A 16,884-nucleotide genomic window follows, 5' to 3' on the forward strand; every position below is an offset into this window, starting at 1 on the left:
TTAATACTTATGTGTAGACTATATTTCAAGTGTATTGTAATCTCCAATTCAATTTCAATTCAACAACAGATTCAATTCACTCCTTTGTTGCAGTTCCTTCAATTTTATTTTTTTTAACCGATAGTGAAAGACAATAAAAAACAATGTTTTTGTTATATTTTATTATACTGTATTGTATTTATTCAATGCAAAAATCTCAAAAATCCGAAAAAAAAATATACCGATGTCCGTTTATTGTGTTTTACGTAACACAAAAATAATTATATCACAACGAAAAAGATATAATTTGTATCCAAATTATCGCAATGTAGTTACCACCGTGTATATTCTTAGTCCAGGTATTAAGTCACCGAAAATGACTCATTTCACTCCAGTAACTTATTAAAAAAATGTTTTTTCAATTTATTTCATTTTTTTACTTTGAATTAATCTTGTATATTTTCTTTAATTTACAAGACCTATTCAAATGATAATGTACTATACTAGTACTAATCTGCTTCTTTATCTGTTTATAGAAATATAGGTCAATATGTAACCTTTACTTCAATACACAATAATACCAAATATAATTTAATTTCTAGATAAAGTATTAACTTTACCTTGAATGAATTTCTATTTTTAAAATACACTCAATCAAACTATTTATCCTAAATAAAACCTTTTTATTTTGGATAAACTTACACTGAATACACAAAATAATGTCAACAAACCTTCTAATACATGTCTTGTAATGTTTATAAACACACAAGTGACCTGGGATTCAATAGACTACACACTAGGTAATGTATAATTCCTGTCCAATTAAAACACAGCCATGTACAATATACCTCTGTCACATGGTATTACGCATCACAAATGCAAAACAGTGAACCAATGAAATGAGAGAATCCTTGGAAAATACCCACAGGTCATTTGCATATGACCTCAATGTATCAATACATCAGAAAATAGTCCCAAGCTAAATAGGTCAACACACAGGAACAGCTGATTTCACACAAATGTAAACAATGGGCCAGAATGAGACATGTACACTTACAAATCTTAAAATTTCAAAATAATTCCTTGAATTAAGATTTAGTACTTGTAAAAAATTGAATATACTTGAAAAATAAATATATAATTGGTAAATATTAACTCAGAATTTTGTTCAAGTGGTAAATAAACAATTACACTAGAAAGCTAAATAAAAATGTTTTGATGTTTATAATGAATTTAGAGGTAGAACCGATTCAATATATGCAGTATCAAACAGACTGATAGAAAAAAGGAGATAGTTAAAGCTGCAGATGTGTTAGATAAGTTATATTATCATGCAAAGGTGAATTTCTCTCAGACTTACAATAGTCACTCCCCCTGATTCACAGTATTATACAATTGTACATGTAGGATTCAAAAATTGCAGTTACCAGATTTTAGCTATGCTACAATTTAGAAATTCAACAAATAAGCAAGTTATGCAAAATTTACTAAAAGATCAATGAGTAAATTAAATTACAGATCTATGATTAATTTAATAACTGCAATTAATGAAAACAAAATATTTTTTTTTACTTACAACCAGTTGAAATACTGTCAAGCCACTAGAATACTTGGATATCTTCACATATAATAATGAAATGTCAATGTCACTTTTTTAAATAATTAAAACTTAATGAAATAGTCCTAAATTAATGTTGTTTCCTCTGTAACGTCCGTTATATATATATACATATCACACTCACCAGTTTATGGAACTAAGTGTTTACATCAACACAAATACAATATACACTCCCCTCTCTCTCTCTCCAGTGTGCTGTTACTATCCTGCAAATTATAGTGGAAAATGTGCATATAGTCTGAATAGAATGTGAGATTATTTATTTATTCATTAGTTAAGAAAATAAAGATATGATACTGCAATATTTAACCAGTCCTTGGGAGTCCAAAAATAAGACACAGCAACCATTTAAATTACTTATCAAATTCACTATCATAATTCAATTAAAAACAACATTAAGGTAAACAATACTTAATGCTTTGGAAATCATCAAAAGCAGTTTAAACTTTACATACCTTATAAATAATACTGATATTCCATAAATCACAAAAATATAAAAACCATGAGGACAATGTACATGTCTCTTCCTCGAAAACGTGAGCTCAACTGAACACAATAGTCACATGATCAAACTGGCGGGAAATCATAACCACTGACCCATACAATAACACTGGTCCAAGGGAAACAACTCTCTTAATGACATATAATAAAGACTGACAGATTGTGTCCCTGTTACAATAATTCTGTAAAAATTTAACTTTATTATCGGCTTGCCCAGTGACCTCGCATAATGTACCAAAAAGACACGCATAAAGTTAAAACTGATTACCTTCGATATGACTTTACCTAAAAACTTCAAACAAAATTTTCAGTGTACAGTGAGTTGGCCAATAACGGATTTAAGCGTTTAAGAACCAATGACTTTAAAGTCATAAAATATAAAAGCATGTTGATTAGAAGAATTTTAATTCCTTTTTACAGTATTTTCCCGTAAATCTATATTTTGAATGCAAACTTCTAGTCAACATGTCAATATATTCATGTATGCACATTGTATAATGAAAGGTTGACATCATATAAGGACACATTGTTATCATATATTGCTGTAAATAGACTCTATATAAGGATAATTCCTCATAATGTATTGATTTGTAAGAAAGATTCAACATAATGTATTCGTAAATGCACATCGTACACTGATAAATTGACAACATTTAACGACAGATTGACATCATATATCGTTAATTTGACTCTATATAATGATGTTCGACATAATATATTTAAAAATACACATCGTATAATGAAAGATTAACATCATATAAGGACACATAACATCATACATTGTTAAGTTGGCTCTATACGAAGACGAGTATATAATCTAGTGTTATTTTGACTCTATATAAGGATGGTTATACATAATATATTTCGTAAATGCACATCATATATTGAAAGACTGACATCACATAAGGACAGACTGACTTTATAAACATGGTTCCACAAAATATATTCATTAATGCACATCGCATATTGAAAGATTGGCATCATATAATGACACATTGACATTATACATCGTAAGCTGACTCTATATACGGTTGTTTCCACATAGTATACTGGTATTCGGACGCTAAATAAGGATGGTTTCACATAATATACTCAAATATGCACATCTTATATTGATAGATTGACATAATATAATTAAAAGGAGACATTGACATCATATACTGTTGACTCTTTATAAGAATGAGTCAATATAATAATTTATATTCATAACTTCACATCTTATTATGGAAGATGGCTGTCTTATATTGTTATTTTTAAATATTTAACAATTTATATACTATATAATATTTGGATTATATATAAGTTCACTTCGACTATATATGCATTAAAAACACCTTCTTATTTAACCAGAGTCCACTATATTCACCCACAGTTACAATGTATGAAACCATACCGTCAGTGTATGAAACCGACGTAGCAATATATAAGTTGATTTTCTCAATATATGATTCCAATTCTTCAATATATAGTACCAAAATAAGATGTATGGAACCAGGTATCCTTACATGAAACCGAATTATCAAGATATCAATTCATTTTAAAATATATGAAACCAATTTATAAATGTATGAAACCAAAGTAGAAATATATAAGTTGGTTATCACATTATATGATACAAAGTCTTCAATATATTTTACAAAAATAGCAATATATGGAACCAGATGCCCTTATATCAAACCGATACATCAATATTTTAATTCATTTTACAATGTATGGAACTGAACTAGCAATATATTAGTTGATAATCACTTTATATGATACCAATTCTTCAGTATATTGTACCAAAATAGCCATATAGTGAACCAAATGTCCTTATATGAAACCGAAGTATCAATATATTGATTCATTTTTACAATTCATGAAACCAATTTATCAATGTATGAAAACAAAGTTGCAATGCATGAGTTGATTATGATATTATATGATACATCATGTACCAGTTCTTCAATATATGGTACCAAAGTAGCCATATATGGAACTATATGTCTTTACATGAAACCGAATTATCAATATATTAATTCAGTTTTACAATATATTAAACCATTTTATTAATGTATGGAACCAAAGTAGCAGTGCATAAGTTAATTTTATATTATATGATAGCATTTTCTTAAAGAAAAATAGCCCATTTTCAAGTCAAAGGCTAAGGTTAATAGGTTCTGTTAAAACAAAGCATACACTTTTTATAAAAATCAATTATTTTCTGGTTATTTTCAAACTTTGTGAGTAGATTAACCTTGACGTGTCCTACTGGCCATGCTATTTTTTTCAAAAGGTAAAAGTCGAGAGGAAATTATTTTTTAAATATGTTTTTGTTAATGGCCAGTACGACTCAGTAGCTTCAATTATGACTTGAAACTTTACATACATATATAATGATAAATTTTGCCTGCCCAGCCTATTTTAAGGTCAAAGTGAATGTGGCCTTAAATTCAAATATTTCCTTATTTAGAAAATGTGCAGTATGCCATCAGTGAAGCACGCAGGTATTTTGACAGTTCTTGTTATCTATGGCTGCTCTCTAAGCACTGACTACAAGTATTTCATTTAATCACATTTTTTTTCAAAACATGGCCTCTTTGGTACCATATATTGAAGAACTGGTATCATATACTTGTAATGTGATAATTAACTTTTATATTTTTATTTCGGTTCCATACATTGATAAAATGGTTCCATATATGGAAAAAAATGAATAGATATATTGATAAATAGGTTTCATATCAGGACACCTGGCTCCATACTTCGCTTCTTTGGTACAATGTATTAAAGAACTGGTATCATATAAAGAGATAATCAACTTATAACTTTTATACTTGAATTAATTCATCGATAAAATGGTTTCATATATTGTAAAAATGAATCTATATATTGATAAATCGGTTTCATATTAGGACACCTGGTTCCATAAATTGCTACTTTGTAACTATATATTGAAGAACTGGTATCATACAATGCGATTATCAACTTATATATTGCTACTTTGGTTAAATACATCGATAAAATGTTTTAATTTATTGTAAAAATGAATTAATATATTGATAATTCAGTTTCATATAAGGACACCTGGTTCCATACATATATAATTTGGTACCATATATCAAAGTATTGGTAAGATATAATGTGAAATCAACTTATATATAGATACTGTGGTTTCATACGTTGACGACATATTGAAATACGAATTTATATATTAATAATTCGGTTTCATATAAGGATATCTGGTTCTATACATCTTATTTTGGTACCATATATTGAAGAATTGGAATCATATATTGAGAAAATCAACTATTGCTACCTCGGTTTCATACACTGACGGTATGGTTTCAAATATTATTTTGGATTTATATAATGGTTTCTGGTTTAAAAAGGTGTTTTCAATTCATGTAATGTCGAGAACTTATATATTATCCAAAAGGTTAAATTAATTGAAAAAGAACAATATAAGACAGCCATGGTTATTTGGACATAACAACGTTCAGTTTTATAATGATAAGACAGTCAAAGCTTTCCATAGTTTTCTTACCACATCACTTATTTCCAATACAAAGCTTTAAAACTAATAATACTTGTTAGTGACCATCAAGTACGTGTATAAGTCGAACGAACATTTTTGTTTAGTCTTCGCGATACTTTTAATAATTGTGACCTTTATATACTTAATCTATCAACATTCTGTTAATTTTCTTTGAAATGTGTATATCTTCAGAAGGAAACGTTTACACGCTTCTTCCTTTGGCTCATGAATATAACGTTGAAGAGATGATAAAACGTTGCCAACAACTGATAATGCAAATAGTAAAGAATAAACACACAGGAAACATTGAGGAATTATACAGGCACATTCATTTGTCTGAACTGTATAACCTGGAAGAATTAAAAGAAAAGTGCATTTATCTAGCCTCAGAGAATACTCTCGACCTACTCAAAGCGGCCAGAATGGCTTTCCAAATATCAGATGCCAGTCATTACAAGATTATAGAGATAGCTCTAAGGAGACGAGAGTTGGACACATTTGATGACCGAGTCTTTAATGTTTGTAATACAAAGGAGGAGAAAATAAAAAATAATTCAAGGTATGCTTTCGGAATAACTTGTGAATTAAAAGGACACATCTGTACAGATTGGTACCGTGAAGAAGATATTTGCAGAGCATTGAGACTAATGGACAGGTTCAAAATTTCTGAGAATCACAAACGCATCCAGTCAGAGCTAATTAAAAGGTTACAAGGTTTTTATGTTAATGGAGATTATATGGAAGAATTTTATTTTCTCCCAGAAAATATTAAAGACTCTGTACAAAATAAAGAATAGGTGAATGTTATTGAAAAGGCTTACAATTATTGAATAATTCCTTCTTTGTAACTTTTCAAAGTGAACTAAGCAAGCTCTTAAAACTTGTAAGAAATAAGAAGATATGAACTTGTGTCAGATCCGTGGCTTTTGTAATATAATACAAAACATTGATCTTTCCGTAAAATGAATTGATCATTCCCAATTAAAGAATTGAAGAAATATTCATTCATCATAAAAATTTAGTTTACACGCTTTCATTTTCTAACAATTGTACCTACAAAATCATAGCACTGAAAGAGATTTTGCGGCTCGACCAAAATACTCTGGTAAACAAACATACAGCAATTTGTCACAAATCTAACTTTTCTTTTTTTCTCAAAAATAGATTGAAAATAAGAAATAAACGCCGGTATTAGAGTATCTAAATTATTTCAATTATATAAAAAATACAAAGCTTCGTTAACCAAAATGTAACTTGTTTGCATGACCTCTTCGTACTGCGATGACTGCTTGAGAACAATTTCCCATTGACCTTAGAGACGGAAAGTATATATATAGAATACTGTTCAATTAAATTCAAAACATTATGTTCGGTTGATTATTTGTGCAAGATGTGTACCGTGAGAGTCAATGACAGTTTAACCACTTAACAAGGCAAAAGTGTATTATGTTGTCTGAATATATTCTAGACGCACCTAGACTTTTCACATGCACACAATCATCGCTAAGCAACGTCATTTGTAACGTTTCTATAGAAAATTAAACAAACCGAAATAAAATGCGATTTAAACATAGTTAAACATAAAAGAATTCAAAGGGCCACTATTGCAACGGCTCGGCAATGCTTACGCACTGACATACCCGCCGTATTTTACTCCTTTTTCTAATGGAATATTCACCAATACAGTTTGTATTTACGTTCGTTCTTATAAAGGAAGCATGTTCCTTAAATTTGTTTATTGGAACTTTGGTTAAGTATGGTTAATTCTGATACAAAAATTGGATTTGGTGAATTGGTAAAATAAAGATTACTCCCAAAACGATGTTGGAAGATTTAGGTACACATATGTAATACTTTAGAGAACAGTGCATGTAAATGCATGACCAAGTAGAAACTAAGTGTAGTGTATACTAGATGGCTTGTTATTGCAAATAACACGCTTTCTTACTTGACTTGACTTGCAGGAAGAACTGAAAATAACTGATCTTTTTCTTTTTTCATATATTGCCGGCCGGTTATCATGTCTTCAGGTATTGACTATATGATAGTTTACTTTTCATTAAAACTGAATATAATAAAAAAAATGTTTGACGGAAAAACCGGGAATTTTCCCGAACTGCATCGGCAAAATGCCTTTCAATTCAACGCTGTAACAAGAAATGATGAACGGAAAACAGTTCATAATCGACGCGTCGTACGTTAGCTCAGGATCCCTGCGTAGGTTCTAACGCTGTCAGGAACAGGCATTTGTTTTCTTGAGCAACAAATATCCATTGCTTAGGAACGTGTTCGTGCTTATAGCTACATACACATTCGAACTAAAATAATTTTTCATAAGCTAAATAATTGAATAAAAGCAATAACCCTCATGAATTTCTATTATTTTTAGATGTGGGAAAGTTGATTCGTGGTGTTATATTAAACAATTTAAGATATGGTCTTTAGATTTGGATTAATTTCGCTATAGAATATATATTAATGACCTTTTAAACAACATATACATTTAAAACATACATGAGTATCAATAAGCCATGACATGCACACCAGCACCAAGGATAGCACAAAAAGATAGACTCTTATTTCCATTGTGGTGCCTTGTGTTGGTGGCATGATATGTAGAGAACCTATATCCAATGCAAATTAAACTTTCAATTAAATATTAGCACAGTTAGATTTTAATTATTTTGACACATATAAACTAGAATTAGAACATTGTACTTCATTGTTCAAGTTAAAGCAGAATATAAAAAACTATGAGGCAAATGATAACATTAATATGTATTAAATAATTTACATTAAGACAACATATTGCAAGATACCAAGATGATACTATAAAAAATAGGAATGAGAATTTAAAGATCAGTACTCGTATTACTTAGACTAAAAAATGCATCATTTTATATTAAATGTGTTAAATGATTAAATGATAAATGCGGTTAATCGAATGGATAACTTGTGAAAATATATCGTAGTAGGGTTATTAATGACCTATCATGTGTAACATTCATAGTTTCAAGTGAATATCTTATTTTAGAGATTTGCAGATATGTGTAATTTGTGGAGATTTTTATGTTTTGATAAAGAACGTGGTATAACTATATCAAAATATATCAACCATGTTAATACCTACTGGTTTAAATATGTTTAACATCCCACAAATCCTTTGATTTCATTTAGTAAATACATTTTTTGTTTAAGTTACATATATTTATACAGAACTCAGACATATAAATAAAGCGGACTTTAAAATATTTGAAATTATATAAAGATATGCATCGTCGGTTTCATATGACCTAGCTGAAAACGAAACTAAATTTAGCTTTAACATACAGGAAGAATACAGGTAAGTTTATATAATTATCTATTACTTACTTATTACATAAAAATATGCATTTAAAAGTGTCTTTATTAATATTTAATATACATATGTATTCTTGAAAACGATGGTTTATCATTATTAAATAGTTACTGGTAACAGATTAATTTATTTATTTGAAACTAAATCACCTGTAAACGAACTTTTCATTATGAAATTTTGCTCAGACCCATGCAAGTCTCGTAAAAGTCGGAATATTTCGACATGTTTCGTGTTTCTAAAGGTCGTGTCAATCGACTACTTTCACAGCTATCTTAGATAAGCTGAGTGTTAAATTGAAGAATGATTATCGTTCCTATCTATTACTATATATTTAAAAGGAATCTGTACATAGCATTATCTACCTGTAATATAGTGATTATTTTTAAGTCTTTTCTCAACAGACTGATTGTATTGCAACAAAACAATACTAACATGAAAGCATTAAAATGTTTAAAGGTAGCTCTGTTATTAAAGATCCTGTATGTTGTAATTGAGGTTGCATACCACATTGATGTATACAATTGTGCTTATAAAACAATTTTCGAACATCGAAGAATATGTAAAATATGAACTGCAAATATTTGTACATATTATATGTAATCATTAAAATACATGCATTCATTTCTTATTGAAAAATTTGACTTAGACTTTATAGAAAATAGATTTTTATTACCTCCCTTTCTATCTACACAAAATTTTTAATTTTATATCTTTATAAATAATGCTTTTTGGAACTTACAAAAATAAATCTTAATTTCAGCATCATATTTATGATATAAAATCATAAAACATTTGTGTTACAGGATCTTTAAAGAACATTTCGCAAATACAGAAGTATTCGTTGTGCACAACATGGGATTAAATGTTACTGTCTTATAGAGTTTTGTAGGAAAACTTATGTAAAAAATCTGTTTTGTTTTTCTCTCTTTTCTCTCTTTTTTTGAAAACGAAAAAGTGATACAAATGTAATTGTAAAATTAAGGTATAATGTAGAAAATTCTTAATTCGAGATGTTTTTTAAGCAAAGTAAAGTTATTTTTTAGACTTCATTGAACATTTAATGTTTTCATGTAAATACCTTCTTTCAGAAGTTTGCAGGTATGTCACCGTATGTAGTATTTCATGACTTTTTCAAAATAAATGGCACACTATATCAAAATAAAAGAAAGGGTTATTTGACCTAGTAAACCGGACATATATGTACATTTGTAATTCCCCAAGCACAGAACCTGTTTAGATTTTCTTTTTATTAAGAGTTCATGTACTTCTCTGCCATGTTCTTTTATTTGTTTGCATTTTAAAGTGTTTCTTTCTTCATATATCAATTACTTTAACAGTTAATTGTTTAGTATTTAAAACTACAAATGTAAATTAATCAAAGCTTGTTTGAATGTTTTTATATATATTCGAAAGAAAAAGTCAACCTTTGTCTACAGAGATGAATATGAACGACGAATTTCACAAAGATGGTAAATTGGCAGATGCGACAATTTGTTGTGGAAAATAATAAAATACTAGTATCTAAGGCAGTACTTAGTGTCGCTTCAACTGTGTTTTGTGCCATGTTCGAAGGTGACTTCAGGGAGAAAACAGAGACGGAGATACCACTACCCGGAAAGAATTATGAAGATTTTGTCGAGTTCCTGAGATGTATTTATCCTGACAAGATGAAGGTGATAACCGGTATGGCATGATTGTAATTATAATGTTAATAGGTCAACACACCATTTAAGTTATTATTTAAACAAATGATGTTGAATAATATGACCGATTCAGCATTTACTTAGAGTTACCAGTTGACAGACGTATACATATAAGTTTTACTTTTCATCCACACTGTTTAAAAACAGTACTGCGAATATAATGACTTAAGGTATCACCCCGCAACACAAAACATTTCCTCCTCTTTGAAGATAATCAAAAGGAATAATTGTAAACTTCATTGAAACTTAAGAGCGTGAGATCAAAACCCCACACGGGTCAACCTTTCTTTATTATTTCTTTCGTTTAACATTATTTATGTATCTCTCAGAAACCCTCCAGGAATGAAAAGTTTTTTCATTTTAATAATCATATAATTATAGGTTTTTATTGGATTAAAAGTACTTATTTTATTAACAAATATGGTACCTGATATTTTAAAAGTCTATTAAAATCAAAACTGGACGATAGAAGTATTCTATATTTGGCAAGAGCAAGCACTATTCTTATAAGAGAATTGAGAAATTTTGAGAACAGCGCCTCATTTCGATTAATAAAATGGATATTTCTAATACGGTTCACTAATTGGGCAAACAAGATGGACAGACAAGTGGATATAGTAGGTAGGGTCAGGTTTTATTTTTATACATATTAAAACTTTTGCGAAGAAACAATAATTTTGCTTGTGTGATTTTCTACCTGAAAAATATTTGTTTTTTTTAACAATAATCAATAGGAAAACATTTATCATAATGATGATATTGTAGATTATCTAGATTATCCTAATTTCTGAAATAGAGCCCTTCTGATAGCCAAGCTTAAGTTCAGAAAATATCCATAACTCGTAAACCATACGGAAATCTTGTTTACATTTGACATACAGGTGTTCTTTAAGGCACGTAACTCACCTACGTTGTCAAGTTTACAGTTTCTTGTAGTGCCCATCTCGAGGATCATACCTTTAAATATCATGCCACTGTCTGTTTGCTGAACAACATCGTGTATCTCTTGAAACTAAACCAGTAAATTTATTTAACTTCAGTAAGGAACGTCTACATGATTCTTCCTTTGGCTCATGAATATAATATAGAGAGGATGATGAACGTTGCCAAGACGTGCTCATGCGCACAGTTAGGAAAAATTACAAAGAGAATGTTGAAGAATTGTACCGGCATATCCAACTCTCTGAAATGTATAGTGTAGAAGAATTGAAGGAGAAGTGTATTTATCTGGCTTCAGAGCATACTCTTAAACAATTTAAAACTGCTAGAGAAAAGAACCAAATAACAGATGCCAGTCATGATAAGATTATAGAGCTTGCCCTGAGAAGACATAATCTGAATAAAGCTGATGACAAAGTTTTTACAGCAAAGGCAAAACTCCAATTTTATTCTTCTGAGGACACGGTGCAGTGTGACTTTAATGGGAAATTAATTACAGATGGAAGAAAGGCAAGCGATGTTTGCCAAGCATTGAGAGTAATTGAAAGATTTAAATTTACTACAAATAACTCAAACATTAAGTCAAACTTATTGGAAAAGTTACAAATCCTTTATGACAGTGAAGAAGATTTGGAAGAATTTGATCTTCTCCCAGAAAATGTTCAAGCTGCTATACAAAACAGAAGTTAAGTATTTGTCGTTGTAAAAAAGTACGAGTGAAAAACATGAAATTAATTTATAAGGAAACTTTGATTATCATTTACTGTACCGTTTATAAAATAATTAGTTTTTATACCAATAATTAATTTTCTATCCTAGCTACAAAATCAGAAATCAAATATAAATATTCTTATTTATCAGTGTGTTTAATGTCGTATTTATAATACATCACGTCACACTGAAATTCAAAAATATAAGCCTCCAGCTCAGGAAATAAAGTTCATAGTACAAAAAAACAATCAAAAATGACATTAAGAATGAAAAACAGGTATAGATACCCATAATCTATGAAATGATTTGCGTGTTTCTTGCTAGTTTTTTTTAAAAAGTTTTACGAACATATTGCTATATTTATATAATCACCATATTTCGACATTGTTATTAAAGGTGTAATTAATATTTACATATTAAAGATAATGTAAATTTATTTCTATCTAAAATAACCTTATTTGAACCTATACTATATTCCTTATATTCCTTACAATTAACATTCTAATCAGTTGTAATGAGTAATAAAGTGCACGTGTAATTACTGTCATAATTTTAAGCACCTTGTCATCTTAACATGTTATGAAAACATTCTGTTATTAACGGTGTAATGAGTACTTTAAATATTTAGATATATTGAAGAGAATGTATGAAACTGTATGTATTTCAATACTAGCTTAAATAAGTTCATTTCTTTACTATATAATACGTCTTACTATTTAAAACATGTGCAAATTGTATGTCTTGTGTAATAAAGTGTAACCGCTTGATATGTATTGTTACTTTTAAACGCCAGCACAGTTTATGTGTTTGTATTTAATATACGAAAAGAAAAACTGACAACTTGTGATATTTCTCATTTTCATAAATTGCCGACCAGTTTCTATGTCCTCAGATATTGACTACGTGATAGTTTACTTTTTATTGAAATTGGACTAAATACGAAACTTCTCTTTAACGGAAAACGAATTTTCCTGGACCGCATTGGCAAAGATGGCTTTCAATTAAAGCTGTGTTAACAAATTATGAAAACGAAAAAGTAAATAATTAACTAGTCATACGTAAGCTCAGGATCTCTAGCTGCGTGGGTTCAAACGCAGTCAAGGACATGCCATTGTTTCCTTCAGCAAGAAATACTGAAAAGATTCTAGCTGATAGATACCTACACATTCAAACTAAAATAAATTTGGTATAAACTTAATAATTGAATGAAAACAATAACACTCATTCTATTATTGTTTTATCTGTGTAAAACTATCATACTGGTGTTAAATGAACCAATTTGAGATATTGTCTTTAAATAAATAAATTGTGAAATATATTGTAGTAAGGTTATTTATGACCTATCATTTAACATTCAGAGTTTCAAGTAAATAAATGACTTTAATATGTTTGTAATTAAACAAAGAAACGCATCATATCTAAATGCAAGTCTGACCTAGCTGAAAACGAAACTAGCTGAAAACGAAACTAGAATTCTTGGAAAATCTAGATTTAGCTTTAACATTCAGGAAGAATACGGGTAAGTTTATATATGCATTACTTACTTATTACATAAAAATATGCATTTAAAAATCTTTATGAATGTTTAATATGTTTTGATTTGTTTTGATACCAAAACGATCGTTGATAAAAATTCATTTACATAACTCGTAGAATCGTGAGAAATTATGTTTTCAAAACAAGTGTAGACATCGAAATGGAAAGTAGAATGTCTTGAAAACTATTGATTCTCATTTTTTAAACCATATCTATCTATTTCAGTTTTAACTTGTTATACTTTTTAATTTCAAATATTTGATCACCTCAAAACGAACTATTATTAACGACTGTAAAATATGTTGCTAAGACCCATTAAAGGCTCGGGAAAAATCGGAATATTTCGACATGTTCCGTGTTTCTACAGGTTGTGTCAATCGACACCTTCATAGTTATATTAGATGGAAGAATGGTTATCGCTCCTGTCTTTTGATATATATCGAAAAGGAATTTGTATATATCATTTATCTAGCTGTTATAGATTGATTTTGTCAAGTCTTTTCTTAATAGAATGAATGTATTGCAACAAAACAATTATAAACATGCATAGCATTATAAACCATAATGCAAATACAGTACCCATTGTGCATAATATGGGCTTATTTCTTACAGTCTTAGAGAATTTTGTGAAGCTGGAAATGTGTCCATAGGTCACGGGTGCCCCCACACGCCACTGTTCTGTCAATTTTATGATTCTAGGTCAAATATTTTTTGGACAACATGTGCCACAAGTTAAAAACAAAAAATCTTTTACTAAGTAAAGGGCAATAACTTTACAAATACTGAATAAAGCAAACCCCAAGGTGCAGAAGTACAGATACTGACCAACAATCTTGTAAACTTTCAGGCCTACAAGTCAAATACTTTTTGAGCTATGCATGAACAAGTTGAAAATTGCAAATTTATACTACTGTAAGTCAAGGGCAATAACTCTAACAAAACTGAAACAAATCCACATGCAAAGCCCCATGTGCATAGCTTCACAGTGATGTTGATCATTATTCCTGTAAAGTTGGTTGATTCTAACTCAAGCACTCAAGGAACAAATAACACAACATAATGAAACGGTTTTTACTAAGCCAAGGGCAATAACTCTACAAATACTGGATAAATCCACAACCCAAGGTGCACAACTACATATGCTGAGCAACAGTCCCGTAAGGTTTCATGACTCTAGGTCAAATCCTTTTTGAGTTACATGCAACACAAGTTGAAAATTGCAAAATTTTACTAACTCAAGGACAATAACTCTAAAAATACTGAATAAATCCACACGAAAACACCCAGGTGCACAACTGCACATGCTGATCAACATTCCTGTAAAGTTTTATGACTCTAGGTCAAATCTTTTTTGAGTTACATGTGACACAAGTTGAAAATTGCAAATTTTTACTAAGTCAAGAACAATAACTTTAAAAATATTAAATAAATCCACATGAAATTACCACGGTGCACAACTACAAATGCTGATCAACATTTCTGTAAAGTTTCATGACTCTAGGTCAAATACTTTTTGAGTTACCTGCGACACAAGTTGAAAATTGCAAATTTTTACTAAGTCAAGGGCAATAGCTCTAAAAATACTAAATAAATCCACACGAAAATACCCAGGTGCACAACTGCACATGCTGATCAACATTCCTGTTAAGTTTCATGACTCTATGTCAAATACTTTTAGAGATACGTGCGACACAAAAAAGAACGGACGGACGAAAGGACGGACGGACAAGGATACATCTAAATGCCCCCCCACCCTCTAAAGTGGGGGCACACAAATTATACAAAATATGTGCTTGTTTTGAAAACGTAAACATAATTTTCAAAGAGGTCAAGTTTAGCTGACGTACCATGCATGATAAACAACATAGTCGTTTCATTTTGTCTCAGTACTTGAGAATTGAATGAACTTGATAAGTTTATCTCACGACCTCAGCATAACACATTTAGATTCACAAGCGTTCGGCACATTGTCCTGCCAGTAATGGTCAAATTGTTATAAAATAATCTCTCCTTGATGATCAAGACTAGCACCCGTTTAATATATATAACATTTATACAAGGTATATAATTCGCCGTAGAGTATTCCCCTGGCATATCATATATCATTCAGTAACCGTTTAAATTATTAAGTCATCTTTATTCATTTACGATAAATAAATTATCAAACGTGAAGAATTACCGTACAATTGTGAGGTCGACATGTTTTATGCAAATGAAAATTCCAAGAATATACCACAAGTAGACATACATTTAGCTGTTAGCCAAATATAAATGTGCAGAACGGGTGTCTTTAGATTAAGATATCTGCTTTTGCCGAAATAGTTTTCACATATCTATCTATGTCAAAAAAATGGTCATTAATATTGAGTATTAATGGGAAGTGTAACCGGTTTCTATAATTTCAAAAGACCCAAAATGCTTTTACCATTTTCAGTTAATATCAGCTCATACAGCCGAACATTCTGATATCGTATTAGTTTCCAGAATGTCACAAGAAAAAAAGATCAGCTGCAGCAGTTCTGAAAAAGAAGAACTACAGGATAAACAGATGTTGATCAACAATGAATTTTGTGGGGAAAATGAAACCGCAGACCTAACACTGATTGTAGAGAATCACAAAATACCTGTTTCTAAGACAGTTTTGTGTATAGCATCCCCCGTGTTTCGTACCATGTTAGAAGAGAAAACGGAGACTGAGATACCATTACCTGGCAAAAGTTATGAAAACGTCGTTGAGTTTCTGAGATGTATTTATCCCGACCAGACAAACAAAGTGAAAGGTAATTGCTATAACCTTTAAAGTGTATTTTTAAGGACCCAAATGTGCACCAAAACGAATCTACTTTTATTCTTTTATTTATATTTTTTTTCTTTTCTAGACAGTTTTGTTAGTTTGTTTAGATTAGTTTTCTAATCTTCAATTATTAATTGTATTCACCATTACATATCAAAAGGAATGATATTTGAATATGAAATTAGTTTTTTTGTTGCAATTATGTATGTTTTTGTTTTTATTTTTGAC

General features: G+C 29.8%; 1 long non-coding RNA gene across 1 annotated transcript; it reads left to right on the forward strand.

The window, feature by feature from the left end:
- Positions 1-5,812: 5,812 nt before the first annotated feature.
- Positions 5,813-16,642, forward strand: LOC132748668 (uncharacterized). Its single transcript, XR_009628304.1, has 3 exons — positions 5,813-10,656; positions 11,717-13,845; positions 16,297-16,642. It is a non-coding gene; the product is annotated as an uncharacterized LOC132748668 (long non-coding RNA).
- The last annotated feature ends 242 nt before the right edge of the window (positions 16,643-16,884 follow it).

The sequence above is a fragment of the Ruditapes philippinarum genome, unplaced genomic scaffold, assembly GCF_026571515.1.
Source record: "Ruditapes philippinarum isolate M1 unplaced genomic scaffold, ASM2657151v2 ctg7643_1_1_1_1, whole genome shotgun sequence".
NCBI lineage: Eukaryota > Metazoa > Mollusca > Bivalvia > Venerida > Veneridae > Ruditapes > Ruditapes philippinarum.